Genomic DNA, 17098 nt, shown 5'->3' with positions numbered 1-17098 from the left:
TTTCACTGTAAAATCTAACCCTGTTGTATTCAGCATTTCACTATAAGGTCTAACCCTGTTGTATTCAGCATTTCACTGTAAGGTCTAACCCTGTTGTATTCAGCATTTCACTGTAAGGTCTAACCCTGTTGTATTCAGCATTTCACTGTAAGGTCTACTTGTACAGCATTTCACTGTTGTATTCAGCATTTCACTGTAAGGTCTAACACAGCATTTCACTGTTGTATTCAGCATTTCACTGTAAGGTCTAACCCTGTTGTATTCAGCATTTCACTGTAAGGTCTAACCCTGTTGTATTCAGCATTTCACTGTATGGTCTAACCCTGTTGTATTCAGCATTTCACTGTAAGGTCTAACCCTGTTGTATTCAGCATTTCACTGTAAGGTCTAACCCTGTTGTATTCAGCATTTCACTGTAAGGTCTAACCCTGTTGTTTTCAGCATTTCACTGTAAGGTCCTGTTGTATTCAGCATTTCACTGTAAGGTCTAACCCTGTTGTATTCAGCATTTCACTGTAAGGTCCTGTTGTATTCAGCATTTCACTGTAAGGTCTACTACACCTGTTGTATTCAGCATGTCACTGTAAGGTCTACTACACCTGTTGTATTCAGCATTTCACTGTAAGGTCTACTAACCCTGTTGTATTCAGCATTTCACTGTAAGGTCTAACCCTGTTGTATTCAGAATTTCACTGTAAGGTCTAACCCTGTTGTATTCAGCATTTCACTGTAAGGTCTTTCCCTGTTGTATTCAGCATTTCACTGTAAGGTCTAACCCTGTTGTATTCAGCATTTCACTGTAAGGTCTCACCCTGTTGTATTCAGCATTTCACTGTAAGGTCTAACCCTGTTGTATTCAGCATTTCACTGTAAGGTCCTGTTGTATTCAGCATTTCACTGTAAGGTCTCACCCTGTTGTATTCAGCATTTCACTGTAAGGTCTAACCCTGTTGTATTCAGCATTTCACTGTAAGGTCCTGTTGTATTCAGCATTTCACTGTAAGGTCCTGTTGTATTCAGCATTTCACTGTAAGGTCCTGTTGTATTCAGCATTTCACTGTGAGGTCCTGTTGTATTCAGCATTTCACTGTGAGGTCTGTTGTATTCAGCATTTCACTTTGAGGTCCTGTTGTATTTGGCGCATGTGACACAACATTTTATTTTGATTTTACCTGCTGTAAAGTATGGTGGTGGATCTTTGATGTTATGGGGCTATTTTGCTTTCACTGTTCCTGGGGCTCTTGTTAAGGTCAACGACATCATGAACTTTACCGAGTATCAAGCCATTTTAGCTAAAAACCTGGGAGCTTGGCCACTAGTGCATCTTCCATGAATGCAATAACCCCAAGCAATAATCAAATTCCCCACAGTAAGAAAATATTTGTTATTAATTTGCTGTTGACTTTCTTTGTCTCAGACTGTATATACTATTTTTCTGAGCAAATTAATCCAAATGTGCAGCCTTGTAGCAGAAGAAACATTTGTCTTTCATCTTGTCCAAAATAACAGTTGGCCATCACTTCAAATGTGCCATTAAGGAAGATCTAGATATCATGACCCTTCCCTTTTTATTCCTGTCACATTATCCAGTAGAGAATGTAACCTAGGTTAGTCTTTTGTATCGCTTACTCTATTAATTGATTCATTGGAAGCTGAGTCCATTGTCACTAATCTCTACCCCCTACACACAGACACAGTCAATTTACTGTATATCACACAAAGAAACGAAGAAAATCGAAAGAAAATCATGCCAGTATGATCTGGTGTCTATAGCGTCTTCAGTAATAGCACTGAAATTCATAACATCATATATCCATTGGAAATGTTGGATGCAGCGTGGCAAGGAGTACCTCTTATGGAAAACGAGAGGCATAAATAGCGTGTCAGGACTTAAATAATAATTGTGATGCCAATAAGTAGTAGTAAACTTAACTCTACCTCACCCTAAGGTGAGTTTGAGATATGGCCTGCATTGCAGGGTCATATTGTAATGAAACAGCAGAGAGCAGGTCTCAAACTCTCAACCTTTGAGCCCGGGAGCTCAACTGCAGTTGACAATAATGAGGACGCACATTGCCTCATGCGTTTTGTTTTAGTAACGTGTCTTTTTTTTTGCTCTGCAGTAGATTTACTACTGCCTCATTGGCAGATCCTCAAGAAAGTGAGAACAGTGAATAAAAAAGCTGGACATTTTCACTGGCCATATGGAACCGTCTGCACCATGAGTCCCTCACGCAACACGTTCCACAACCCCGTCTAGATGCCCCAGCAGATTTGTAGTGCAAAGCCCTGATATCAAAGTCTGTATGCGCTCCCTGACACAGATTCTGCATATGTAGGCAAAACTCCTGCCCCACACATGGCTGCATGGGTATTTTTAGATGATCAAATAAAATCAATTAATCCCTCCTCGTTATATCAGTTCATATGAGTAGTGCAGTCATGTTTTTGTGTTTTTCCATACAGTGATGTCATTACATTATTCATTAGGATGTTGATCACAGTGACAAGCAGTCAGGGTAAGTAGGGTAGGCAGTGCTTACACTGTGATAATCTAAATAAACAAAGCTGATAAAAAGTGTATATACAGTTGAAGTCGGAAGTTTACATACACCTTAGCCAAATACTTTTAAACCCAGTTTTTCACAATTCCTGACAGGTCAGTTAGAATGAACACTTAATTTTAAGAATGTGAAATGTCAGAATAATAGTAGAGAGAATTACTTATTTCAGATTTTATTTCTTTCATCACATTCCCAGTGGGTCAGAAATGTACATACATTAAATTATTATTTGGTAGCATTGCCTTTAAATTGTTTAACTTGGGTCAATCGTTTCGGGTAACTTTCCACAAGCTTCCAACAAAAGGTTGGGTGAATTTTGGCCCATTCCTCCTGACAGAGCTGGTGTAACTGAGTCAGGTTTGTAGGCCTCCTTGCTCGCACACACTTTTTCAGTTCTGCCCACACATTTTTTATAGGACTGAGGTCAGGGCTTTGTGATGGCCACTCCAATACCTTGACATTGTTTTCCATAAGCCATTTTGCCACAACTTTGGAAGTATGCTTGGGGTCATTGTCCATTTGGAAGACCCATTTGCAAACAAGCTTTAACTTCCTGACTGATGTCTTGAGATGTTGTTTCAATATATGCACATAATTTTATTCCCTCATGATGCCATCTATTTTGTGAAAGGCACCAGTCCTTCCTGCAGCAAAGCACCCCCACAACATGATGCTGCCACCCCCTGTGCTTCATGGATGGGATGATGTTCTTCAGCTTGCAAGCATCCCCCCTTTTTCCTCCAAACATAACGATGGTCATTATGGCCAAACAGTTCTATTTTTGACCAGAGGACATTGATCAGACTAGAGGACATTTGAAACCAAACCATAGTTTGTTAATAAGAAATTTGTGGAGTGAAAAACAAGTTTTATGTGACCTGGAATGCTGAGTGGAAATTGACCTGGAAGTTAATTTGTGGAATTTCTTTCCTTCTTGTTGTTTTGTGACAAGGTAGGGCTGGTATACAGAAGATAGCCCTATTTGGTAAAATACCAAGTCCACATTATGGCAAGAACAGCTCAAATAAGCAAAGAGAAACGACAGTCCATCACTACATTAAGACATAAAGGTCAGTCAATCTGGAAAATTTCCAGAACTTTTAAAGTTTCTTCAAATGCAATTGCAAAAACCATCAAGCGCCATGATGAAATTGTTCAGAGAACACCACGTGAATCAGACCTTCATGGTCAAATTGCTGCAAAGAAACCACTACTAAAGGACTCCAATAAGAAGCATGGAGGAGGTGTAATGTGTGGGGATGCTGTAATGTGTGTGGGTGCTTTTCTGGTGAATTCTAAATAAATCAGTGATTTATTTAGAATTCAAGGCACACTTAACCAGCATGGCTACCACAGCATTCTGCAGTGATACACCATCCCATCTGGTTTGCGCTTAGTGGGAGTATCATTTATTTTTCAACGGGACAATGACCCAACACACCTCCAGGCTGTGTAAGGGCTATTTGACCAAGAAGGAGAGTGATGGAGTGCTGCATCAGATGACCTGGCCTCCACAGTCACCCGACCACAACCCAATTGAGATGGCTTGGGATGAGTGAAGGAAAAGCAGCCAAAAGGGCTCAGCATATGTGGAAACTCCTTCAACACTGTTGGAAAAGCATTCCAGGTGAAGCTGGTTGAGAGAAGAGTGTGCAAAGCCGTCATCAAGGCAATGGGTGGCTACTTTGAAGAATCTCAAATATAAAATATATTTGGATTTGTTTAACACTTTCTTGGTTACTAAATGATTGAAATCAAATCGGGGTGGCAGGGTAGCCTAGTGTTTAGAGCGTTGGACTAGTAACCGGAAGGTTGCAAGTTCAAATCCCTGAGCTGACAAGGTAAAAATCTATCATTCTACGCCTGAACAGGCAGTTAACCCACTGTTCCTAGGCCGTCATTGAAAAATAAGACATTTTTCTTAACTGACTTGCCTAGTTAAATAAAGGTAAGGTAAGGTCACATGCACATGCACTGAATACAACAACAGGTATTTCACCTTAGAGTGAAATGCTTACATACAAGCCCCTAAACAACAATGCAGTTTAAAAAATACGAATAAGAAATAAAAGGAACAAGTAATTATTACTTAATTAATTAATTCTAGAGCAGCAGTAAAATAACAATTGTGAGTATATACAGGGGGTACCGGTTCAGTGTGCAGGGGCACTGGTTAGTCAAGGTAATATGTAGGTTGAGCTATTAAAGTGACTATGCATAGATTTTAACAGAGAATAGCAGTGGTGTAAAAGAGGGCGTGGGCAATGCAAATAGTCTGGGTTGCCATTTGATTTGATGTTCAGGCGTCTTATGCCTTGGGGGTAGAAGCTGATTGGAAGCCTCTTAGATGTAGACTTGGCACTCCAGCACTGCTTGCCGTGTGGTAGCAGAGAGAACAGTCTATGAATAGGGTGGCTGGAGTCTTTGACAATTTTTAGGGCCTTCCTCTGACACTACAGAGGTCCTGGATGCCAGGAAGCTTGTACTGGGCCGTTCGCACTGCCCTCTGTAGTGGGCAAAACAGTCAGGATGATCTCGATGGTGCAGCTATAGAACCTTTTGAGGATCTGAGTCTAGGTCCAAGAGGCTTCTAAACAGATTTCATATGTGTTATTTCATAGTTTTGATGTATTTACTATTATTCTACAATCAATAAAATAGTAAAATAAAGAAAAACCCTTGAATGGTACTCTGTATAATAAAAAAAATCTATTTTTTTCATAATGATTCTGGTGGTTTTTATGCTCAAAATCCCAAAATGTGCTGAAACAGCATCAAAACCTCAGGACAGGCACCAGGGGATTCATGCCTTCATTTCCATCAAATCTTTGACGCACGCGTCTGTTCCAGACTCCAGTCATTGTTAATGGACAGGGTCAGCACAGGCTGCTTTGCGTGTCTTGAAGTAGATTCATTTGTTGCATTGTGTCGATTTCATATTTTGCGCATGCATATTGCCTAAACATGTTGCATTGGTAGACTTGGGGAAAGCTCTGCACATTTGGGCATGTCTACATCATTTTGAACTTGCATCCCTTGAACTCAAAACAACCAGACAAATGTACACTATACTGCACCTCAAACAATTTTCCAAGTTGGAATTATGTAAAACACCGTTTGGAGGGTTCGAAGATTGGAACGTCAACTATAATGACAGTTAAGACCAGACAGAGGCAGCGAATCTACAAGATTCAAATTAATTCATGACAGGCAACCACCATCTCCCTCACTGCTAGCTGTCGGGTGAACAGTGAGTACTGGACTGTCCACTTAAATGTCTTTACCAATTAGTACTTTTAACCAGGACTTTTGCACATCTTGGACATTTACTTTTGCTTTATTTATGTAACGGTAATGGGGCTTCTCCCACCACTCAATGTGGGCCCAAGCCTTGGCTTCTACAAGATGGCTGTGACTAACAACAACGATTCTCTAAGTGTGTGACTGCATGAGGGTGTACTCCTGCGGGAGGATTCTGCCCTCCGACGGGCTGAATGCCCTAATGGATGGAGCTGCCTGTATTTTGCATGGGCGAACTCTGCTACCAGCTACTGTTTGTGTGTGTATGACTTTTTGTGAAAATGAAACCACAGGAGGCCTTGGGAATGCGTCTCCCACACGACCGTGGGCCGTGTCCATGCAGAATAAAATAACAGACGTGGTTCTGCTGTGACTTCTACATTGCTGTCAACAAGAGGTTCACCCTGAAGGACAGACGAATGGACTTCATTTACCTAAATACATTTTCCTTTGCAATTTGCGGGTTAGGCTACTGTTGAATGAACATGAGAATAGACAACATCCCTTTGATGCATTTCATTTATCAAGCTATAGTTCAATTTGAATGAGACACCTTTTTGACGTTTTGAATTGCATTTTTCAGTCATTTTGATTGTTGATATGGACATTTCGTTAGAACGTTATTTATTATGTGTGTGTGTAAGAATATTTCACATAATATTATTGTGTGTGTGTCATTCTGGTTGTTGGAGCTATCTGTTCTATGGTGAACTTGGGTTTCATCAAGGTTTATTTGTGTGTAAATCTGACTTTGCAATTCAGCCACCAACATCACCGCACGTCACTGGTGAATCAAAGGTTCTGGTTTCGTTCTCTGGTAAATCTAAGGCAGATAAACAGTAGAGAAGGATCAGATGAATTCAAAATACAGATTTTCACCTGAATTGTGTTCGCCTGAAACTACATGTTGAACAATAGTTTGAAAGAGAGCATACAGCAGGCTAGACATGATTGCATATGTACAAAAAATCTAAAGCACCACTCACCAAAAATGTTTAGCTCATGTAACAGATTTACACTGCTAGCTGATCAGTAATGGTAACCAGAGACAAAAACTGCATATTTGAGGTGTCAAGTTATACTGTACCTATTCTCTCTTCTGTACTGAGTGGAGTTCAAACTGAGAGGGTAATACCTTCTCCAAAGGCAGGACGGACCCTGAGGCAAGGGGCCGGTCACTAAACCAGCTGTCTCCCTTGCAGAGGTCTGTCCATCCCCATCACCCAACAGAGGAATTTCCCCTCTCTCTGTTATAGGCTGACAGCAAGGATTTTGAAATGTACTAAACAGTTATTTGACTACTGTAAAACTTAAATTAAACGCAGCCTGTCCCCTTTAATAGCCAGGTGACGGCACACATTTAAGCAAATAAATGCCTGTTTCAAATAAATTAGTCTAAAGGAATTGTTCATGAGATTACCATTAATTACCATGCATTGTTTACAAGGTTTAATGTTTGATTTATTACATTAAATAATTCAGTATTGACAACAACAAAAAAATGTCAATCATCTGTTTTTATCAAGAAACTGCTCGCTATTGGCTGCTAACAGAGGAGGACTGCTAGCTAACTGTCAAGCACAGAAACAGTCAACTTCGGAAGTACAGACCCCCAGAAAAAGTACGATTACTCGAATGGCTGAAGTAAGAACTGACGAAAATGCAAAGGCTTCTCTCAAGGATTATTATTATTGTTGAATAGAAGCCTAAGACAAAATAAATGTGACAAAGTGTGTAAACGATGACAAATTAGTGCAGGAAATGAAGAAATTGATTAAAATGCTGGAAATGAATGCTGGAATTAGACAATTAACTATGCAAATGAGCAGAAGCTGTGTGCATTAAGCCAAGGAAATAGACACCTACCTCAAATAGAAGCCTGTCTCTAATAAGTGCCTGTTGTGTTCAGTGATTTAGTAAATAAACACCTGGGCTATTATTTAAAGTTTTATGTTAATAACTAGTGGAGTGATTAGTAGATTATTTGGAACACTGCTGACTTAATGTGTCCAACAGGACCACAGAGTGTAAACCTGAGAGGAGCTGTAGTTCATGAAAATCAACCACTCACATAGCATGGAGGGATTTCAATTAAGTGGAGCAAATGGATTTTGAAATAAATGGACAAGCGGTGTGCCTGTTTTTATCTCACAACTCACACTGGAAAAGAGAGCATCAAAGGCTGCTGCTCATGCTGTGTAATCTCCTTAAAGGAAAACTAATATAAAATTAGACCATCATTGCGTCGCCCACGGATGGACAATTATTCACAAGACAGCAAAGATTGTATTCAATTGTATTGTTATTTTGGGGAATTTATGTTTTGTTTTGATGCATGGGAATTATAGTAATGGTAGGCTAAGAAAAACATTCAAACATAGGCCTAATGATAAAACCGATGCATTGGCCGTTGGTAAGGAGTTCCCATAGCAGCATGTAGCCTAATATGTTTCTTTAACTTGTATTATTCAGGCCTTTAGCTATGTCTCTCCTTTTCTGACATTACTGGTTTATTCGCGCTACTCAACAACTATTAGGCGACCATTTAACCATCGCTCATTCAATACACAAGCATGCTCGAAAGTAAACAGACTGGTAGCCTATTTAAAACATGTGACAGTATGGGTAGGCTACAGAATTGCTGTGCGATAGGAGCGCAACATCATACCATATTTATTCTCAGATCTTATTTTTTATATTTTTTATTTCACCTTTATTTAACCACGTAGGCCAGTTGAGAACAAGTTCTCATTTACAACTGCGACCTGGCCAAGATAAAGCAAAGCAGTACAACAAAAACAACACAGAGTTACACATGGGATAAACAAACGTACAGTCAATAACACAATAGAACATCTGTATACAGTCAGTGTAAATTAAGTAAGGAGGTAAGGCAATAAATAGGCCATAGTGGCGAAATAATTACAATTTAGCAATTAACACTGTCGTGATAGATGTGCAGATGAGGATGTGCAAGTTGAAATATGGTGTGTACTAATGTGCAAAAGAGCAGAAAAAGCAAAAAAACAAATATGGGGATGAGGCAGATAGTTGGTTGGATGGGCTATTTACAGATGGGCTGTGTACAGCTGCAGCGATCAGTAAGATGCTCTGACAGCCAATGCTTGAAGTTAGTCATGGAGATAAATATCCAGATTCAGTAATTTTTGCAATTTGTTCCAGTCAATGGCAGCATGGAACTGGAAGAAAAGGCGGCCAAAGTAGGTGATGGCTTTGGGGATGACCAGTGAAATATGCCTGATGGAGTGCGTGCTACGGGTGGGTGTTGCTATGGTGACCAGTGAGCTGAGATAAGGCGGAGCTTTACCTAGCAAAGACTTATAAATGACCTGGAGTCAGTGGGTTTGGCGACGAATATGTAGCGAGGACCAGCCAAGGAGAGCATACAGGTCGCAATGGTGGGTAGTATATATAGGCTTTGGTGACAAAACGGAATGCTCTGTGATAGACTGCGCCCAATTTGCTGAGTAGAGTGTTGGAGGCTATTTAATAAATGACTTCACCAAAGTCAAGGATCCGCAGGATAGTCAGTTTTACGAGGGTATGTTGGACAGCTTGAGTGAAGGAGGCTCTGTTGTGAAATAGGAAGCCGATTCTAGATTTCATTTTGGATTGGAGATGCTTAATATGAGTCTGGAAGGAGAGTTTACAGTCTTGCCAGACACCTAGGTATTTATAGTTGTCCACATATTCTAAGTCAGAACCGTCCAGAGTAGGGATGCTAGTTGGGCGGGTGCGGGCTGCAATCGTTGGAATAGCATGCATTTAGTTTTACTACCATTTAAGAGCAGTTGGAGGCCACGGAAGGAGTGTTGCATGGCATTGCAACTCATTTAGAGGTTTGTTAACACAGTGTCCAAAGAAGGGCCAGATGTATACAGAATGGTGTTGTCTGCGTAGAGGTGGATCAAAGAATCACCCGCAGCAAGAGCGACATCATTGATATATACAGAGAAAAGAGTCGGCCCGAGAATTGAATCCTGTGGCACCCCCATAGAGACTGCCAGAGGTCCGGACAACAGGCCCTCCGATTTGACACACTGAACTCTATCTGAGGAGTAGTTGGTGAACCAGGCGAGGCAGTCATTTGAGAAACCAAGGCTGTTGAGTCTGCCGATAAGAACGCGGTGATTGACAGAGTCGAAAGCCTTGGCCAGGTAGATGAAGACGGCTGCACAGTATTGTTTTTTATTGATGGTGGTTAAGATATCGTTTAGGACCTTGAGCGTAGCTGAGGTACACCTGTGACCAGCTCGGAAACCTGATTGCATCGCGGAGAAGGTATGGTGGGATTTGAGATGGTCGGTGATCTGTTTGTTGACTTGACTTTCGAAGACTTTAGAAAGGCAGGGCAGGATGGATGTAGGTCTGTAACAGTTTGGGTCTAGAGTGTCTACCCCTTTGAAGAGGGGGATGACCACGCCGCTTTCCAATCTTTGGGAATCTCAGACGATACAGAAGAGAGGTTGAACTAGACTATTAATAGGGCTTGCGACAATGGCGGCGGATAATTTTAGGAAGAAATGGTCCAGATTGTCTAGCTCAGCTGATTTGGAGGGATCCAGATTCTGCAGCTCTTTCAGGACATCAGCTTTTTGGATTTGGGTGAAGGAGAAGTCGGGGGTGGGGGTGGCATTGAGGTGTGGACTGCTGTAGCCTTTCGTCTACATTTAAATAGTTAAAGGAGACAATCAATCTTGCAGAGTGAGTGGCCAGTGTTTGGGCGGGTTCGTGCATTTCCTGTTTGAAAAAGTCACTGCAAAACATTCTGCCCACACCTCTAAAATTGTGATCGCTTTTGTTTAAAAACTGTCACGGCCCTGTTCCAACATCTCCAAATCATACAGCAAATGAGGACGTTTTTGTTACCACAAAAATGCCTGTTCACGAGCGCACAAATATAGTAGGGCTTTGATTTATCAATGAAAACATGTGTATACTAAATGTTGTGTGCAACTGTTTGATCCCATTAATCCCATTAATATGTTGTACACTCAAATCTTAGAATCTCCACTTACACCAGAATTTAGTGAGAAATGTATGCACGGTTGCTAAATGAGTCCCCAGGTGATCAAAGGTGTGCATGTTCTATCACTCATCAGTCAGTCAACGCAGCTAATGCTCTCCTCATTCTGTCTGTCTTCCAATCCTCCATCTCTATCACACCGACCCAGCCTTGGTTAAAACTGGTAAACCCAGAAGTTGCAGCATGCATAAAGAATGTTAATGTCATTCCCTATAAACCATAATCGGTGCCCTTTAGCGAGCAATGAGAGCCCTCTTTCTCTAAATAAAGAACAGAGCCCGGCAGAGGGAAAACAATAAAGCTGCAGTTTTTGGATAAATATTATCACAGGACTGAATACTTATTGAGTTCATTCTGCTTCTTGCCCATTTATTGCCAAAGTACATTGGCTTCGTAGAATTAATTAGTAAATGTTGTATGATAAACTCATCATTCCACATCTGTTTATTCATATTTCATACACAACGTGCAGGTATCAATTGGAGCATTGGACCAGTGGCCTAAAGGTTGGTAGTTTGAATCCCAGAAGCAACTTGGTGAAAAATCTGTCGATCTGCCCTTGAGCAAGGCACCTAACCCTAATTGCTGCAGGGTTGCCATTAATAATGGCTAATCGCCAGTGCTGGAATAAGTACCCAACTGTCATACTTGAGAAAAAGTAAAATTATCTTAATAGAAAATGACTCAAGTAAAAGTAAAAGTCACCAGTAAAATCCTACTTGAGTAAAAGTATTTGGTTTTAAATATAGTTAAGTACCAAATGTAAATGTAATTAATGCAATATACTTAACTATCAACATATAAATAATTTAAAATTCCTTATATTAATAAATCAATTAGGCACATTTGGGCAGTCTTAACACAACATTTTGAACAGATATACAATGGTTCATTGGATCAGTCTAAAACTTTGCAAGTACACTGCTGCCATCTAGTGGCCAAAATCAAAATTACGCCTGGGCTGGAATAATACATTATGGCCTTTCTCTTGCATTTCAAAGATGATGGTCAAAAAAACACATGTTTTTTTCTTTGTATTATCTTTTACCAGATCTAATGTGTTATATTCTCCTATATTAATTTCACATTTCCACAAACTTCAAAGTATTTGTTTTAAATGGTATCAAGAATATGCATATCCTTGCTTCAGGTCCTGAGCTACAGGCAGTTAGATTTGGATATGTTATTTTAGGCGAAAATTGGAAAAAAGGGTCAGATTCTTAAGAGCAAACCAGACGGCACCATTTTCTTGTTTTTTAAATTTACGGATAGCCAGGGGCACGTTCCAACACTCAGAGATCGTTTACAAACAAAGCATGTGTTTAGTGAGTCCGCCAGATTTTTGTATTTATATTTTTTATTTTTCCGTTATTTAGATCAGATCAGAGGCAGTAGATGACCAGGGATGTTCTCTTCATAAGCTTGTGAATTAGACCATTTTCCTGCTACGCATTTAAAATGTAACGAGTACTTTTGGGTACCATGGAAAATGTATGGAGTAAAAAGTACATGATTTTCTTTAGGAATGTTGTGAAGTAAAAGGAATGTTGTGAAGTAAAAGTAAAAACTAGTCAAAAATATAAATAGTAAACTTAAGTAGTACTTTCAAGTATTTTTACTTAGGTACTTTACACCACTGCTAATCCCTGGCCATGATCCCCCTCTCTGAAAGTGTCTCGGGGAGTAGGATATGCAAAAAAATTCAACGTTTCCATTTCACACCACACACTTGTACTTTTTGACGTTATTCAATTACCTTAAAGACGTCAAAATGAATTAGACAATTTAATTGTGTATGATATGAAGGGTTTGACCTTAATAACCAAAAAAAATAAAAAATCAACAAATAATGTAATCTAATCTCCAGGAACAATTAAACACATTACATGTAAGTCTCACATGGATTGAGCACGTCATCAACAACCACAACTGTCAAGAAGATAGAAAAAATCTCATTTGCAATTTCAAAATAAGGACACAGTAATCATTAGTCACAAACTATCCAAATAATAGCAGCAACTCATTCAAAGATCCAAGATCAGTTTCATGCAGATAAATCAATCAATCTCTCATTCTTACCTTTAGCAGACCAGACAGTTCAGAGCTACTACACCACAGCCTTCGGAAGCTCACACGAATTGCCTCATTGGAACCCAACACTTTCAGCAAAGGGGGATGAAAGGATGTCCACCTTGAAGGCAGTTCTGCCACCTCTCTCCTTGTTTTCTAACCAGATGACACTTCTATTCCAAAAAAAAATCAATTTTCTCACTGTTTCTTCTGCCCTGACAGCTCAGCCTACTGCTCTTGTCACCGAGTCTGAGCACCGAGTCAGAGCTAAAGAGAGAGAGAGTGGGAAAGAAAGAGAGAGAAGGAGAAAATGCCTTTTAAACTGAGAGAGGAGCCTTCTGTTCAAACCCCCATTCCTCAACTACAGCCCTTAAATAGCAGACACTTTCCCTCCCTCCCTCCCTCCCTCCCTCCCTCCCTCCCTCCCTCCCTCCCTCCCTCCCTCCCTCCCTCCCTCCCTCCCTCCCTCCCTCCCTCCCTCCCTCCCTCCCTCCCTCCCTCCCTCCCTCCCTCCCTCTTTCTTACTGTTGGATGTAGCTGGACTGCTGCCTTGAAGTGGGATGCCGTTGTTCCTACTGGCAACGCCATACAAAGAGTGAAAAAGAGGGAGAGAGTGACTGTGTGGAAGAGAAAATTAGACGGAGCAAGACAGGGGAATGAGGGAATGAGGGAGGAAGTCATTATTTTGAGGGGTCACAGTAAAGACGTAGAGCAGTACTACTGTATAGGCAAAGTTAGTCAAAATTCAATCTGGTAACAAACACAAGGGGGTTATTAAAAGAATCAGCTCTCACTTACGTGTCTGATTAATATCTAAGACACAAAGCAACACATCTATGAATGCATGATTGTCCTCTATTCATTATGTTGAAAATCCTACCCATGACACACCAACTGCCTCTTGACCTGTGACAAAGCGGTGCTTTCAATGGTGCCGTGGCAACTAGTGTCCATTCCCACTGACCACAGGTCGCCAGGCAATTCCTCAAACACAAAAACAGACAGACAGACAAACCAACCGACCGACAGACACACCAGGCGGCAGCCAAGGTTGGTTCTCCCTCTGATACGCCCACTGCTCATCTTCTCCCTCCTTGGTGTGTAGCTGCCCCTTATAAAACAACCAAAATCTATCAGAACAAAATCAGAATAAAATTATAGGTGATTTTCTTCCCTCGTCATCTCTGGTCCTGACTGAGGTGTTTTCTGTCTGACAGAGTTAGACTTTCATTAATTTAACAGATGCTGTGTGACTGAAGAAGGCAGGAAACAGACACATTTCTAGCTGTTGTGTCAAAGCATCGGGGAATGGGGTAAAAGCCGAGTTTATGGGAATATGAGAGGTGTTTGGTGTCGGTGATTTGGGCTGTAAAATGCAACCCAGCCAACCCCCATATACTGTATAAGTCCACATCCGATGGACACTGTCAGTTGACATGTAAATGCTGGATAGGTCACATGCCATTAGTATACAGTATATAGTATTGTAACTGTAGGCTAAGTCTTAGGAGGGTCACTGTAGTTCATTTATACTGTAGTTTATTTATTTATACAGTATATTTAGGAGGGAGGCATTAGGCAAAAGGAGAATGAAATGTAATTGATAACTTTTACTTGCGTATAGGGTGGACTCATCTCATCATAATCCACTCCTATAGGTATATACTCTATAATAATTATTATTAGTATGCTGCTCTTGTACAGTAAAGCCTCACATGGTTGATATGGTAAAAAAAAAAAAGCTGTCTCAAATTGACACGCTTGTTAACAGAGGACTTCTGCGTGTAAAGCCAAGCCAAGGGAAACAGCAAATGCCCCAATAGTGATCTCCAAAATGGAGCCAAATTCCACACTTCACATTATATTGTACGTTTATTCTCCGTAATTAACATAACAAGGTCGGTAGCAGAACACATCCCTGAGGATTTATTTTTCCCTCAGGTTCATCTGATAATCATATTATCCAAAAGCATTGTGATGGTTATCTAATCAATGGCACCTTTCTGAACGTAAACGCTGTAGATTATGACATGTCATGAAGAAAGACCTGGCACGTCAACCTTCTAATGATAACTGACTGACTGCCATAGGTCTCGAATAGCCATTGTCATAAACTTGACATCTTTATTTGGATAAGATGTTCATATATGAAGACAGGTTGACATTGTTTCCATAGACTCAGACAGACGTTTCCATCCACTCTAGATACAAACCTCTGTCCGGTTCCTCATCAAATAAAACCGAGTCATTCACAGCTGGGTGCCCATGGCATTAACCCATTTTCCACAACCATGTCTGGTTGAGAGGTATGGACAGAGAGATCTATATAGTCATCGAAATTATGCCACATGCAGTTCTCCATTCAAAGCACAAGTGAACTTGTATATAGTTTCATTTCAAGAAGCATTGCAAAGAAAACCTGGTCAACTTGACATGAATTGATGGCTTGTGATTTATGTACCACTTAAAAGATCCCAAATGCACCACTATGGCTGCATTTACATGGGCAGCCTAATTCAGATATTTTTTTCACTAATTAGTGTTTTAACTAATCAGAATAGCTCTGAAAAAGATCTGGGCCCGTATCCACAACGCATCTCAGAGTAGGAGTGCTGATCTAGGATAAGTTTAGCCTTTTTGATCATAATTAATAGGATTATATAGAAACATCCTAGACCACACTCCTACTCTGAGACTCTTTGTGGATACGGGCCCTGATGTGAAAAGATCTGATGTGATTGGTAAAAAAGAAAATCACAATTGGGCGGACGGTGTAAACGCAGCCTATTTATTTGCACAATTAGCTATATCTGCTGTCGCTCCTCACAGGGTTCAGTAAGTCGCCCTAATGCCCTTCACACTGTAGGGGGCAACACAATAGAGCGGTGTCATCAATCATCTTTTAAACCTATCCAACTCCTACCATCTCCTACCTGGGTGTCATGTTGTAGCATTTGAGACTTCCAACATGTCACGTCCTGCTAATCACAAACAGTTAGCCCTATTAGTTCTGTATGTTGACAAATTTATAACACACATACACTTTTTTTTTACAGTATCTTCTCACAAACAATATAAAGAAGCCATTAATTTAAACATATACTGTAGAGTATAACCTTTTTTAAGTGCTACAATTTACGATAACACATTACTTTCATTGCCAAAATGGACCTCCTAGTGGCTATCAAGTGGAGATCTGTCACTGCATTTGACTCAACCTTCTCTCTCATAGATACAAGTCTCTCAACTCTTTGGGGACGACCTTTTACTCAGTATTTAATGGAGCTTCTATTAATGCACTGTCACCTCATAAACTCAAACAAACTTCAATTAGACACATTACTTGTCTCTGCACCCAACTACCCTCTTTTCTGCAAGTGGAAGCATTGGATGCGTGTATCACAAACGCAAACACATTGGATACAGAAGCTTTAACCCAAGACCGCAGAGGACGCTGACACATGTAATCTTATAGTAGTTTTGCTTAATTCCAACTAAAGAAAAACACGTGGACATTGGGCTCTGGATGTGCTTTTCTTTTGTGTATGTTCAGGATTTGTCTGGAATTACTGTAAACTACAGTATAGTATTGCAAAAGAGTTTGACATTGGGCCATAATAAATATTTACATGTAATAAACAAACAGTGTCACATAAATTATGTCCCCCATGGCTGCCTCAGCACAATGGGGATACAGTCTGTTGGAGAGACCTAGAGAGGGGGACGGTCCCTGTGGACATGGAAAGTTTATTTGGTGATGAGGTTAGGGGGTTACGCCTCTTTTACTGAACAGAGGTGAAGGCTCCGTTGACATCACAACAGTCAAGACCCTTGTTGTATGTATTTTCAAGGTGAGCATGAAACAAACCCTCATACCAATACAATAACTGATGTCATTGAATGTTGGTTTCTATCCAAGGTTTGGGATTCATTGGGGACCCCCACGGTGTGCACACGTTTGTTCCCACACATTTTTGTTTTAGCCCAGCACTAACTGACTTGATTAAGCTCATCACCGCTTGATTAGTTGAATCAGATGCGTGAGTGCTGGGTTAAAACAAAATGTGTGGCGTTTTTTCCCCCTAATTCCATTGAGGCATGATAGAAAACTACTAAC

General features: G+C 40.5%; 1 protein-coding gene across 2 annotated transcripts in view; it reads right to left on the bottom strand.

Moving 5' to 3' along the window:
• Positions 1-13323, bottom strand: part of LOC135544654 (tenascin-like) — a 70717-nt gene extending 57394 nt beyond the window's left edge. For both annotated transcript variants that reach the window (XM_064972434.1, XM_064972433.1), the window contains exon 1: positions 12991-13323. The gene's annotated coding sequence lies outside the window, so the exon portion shown is untranslated. The remainder of the gene's footprint in view (positions 1-12990) is intronic.
• Positions 13324-17098: the final 3775 nt, after the last annotated feature.

Source organism: Oncorhynchus masou, chromosome 8, assembly GCF_036934945.1.
Source record: "Oncorhynchus masou masou isolate Uvic2021 chromosome 8, UVic_Omas_1.1, whole genome shotgun sequence".
NCBI lineage: Eukaryota > Metazoa > Chordata > Actinopteri > Salmoniformes > Salmonidae > Oncorhynchus > Oncorhynchus masou.
Note: the sequence above shows the minus strand (reverse complement) of the source record. Positions and strands in the feature narration are given on the sequence as shown.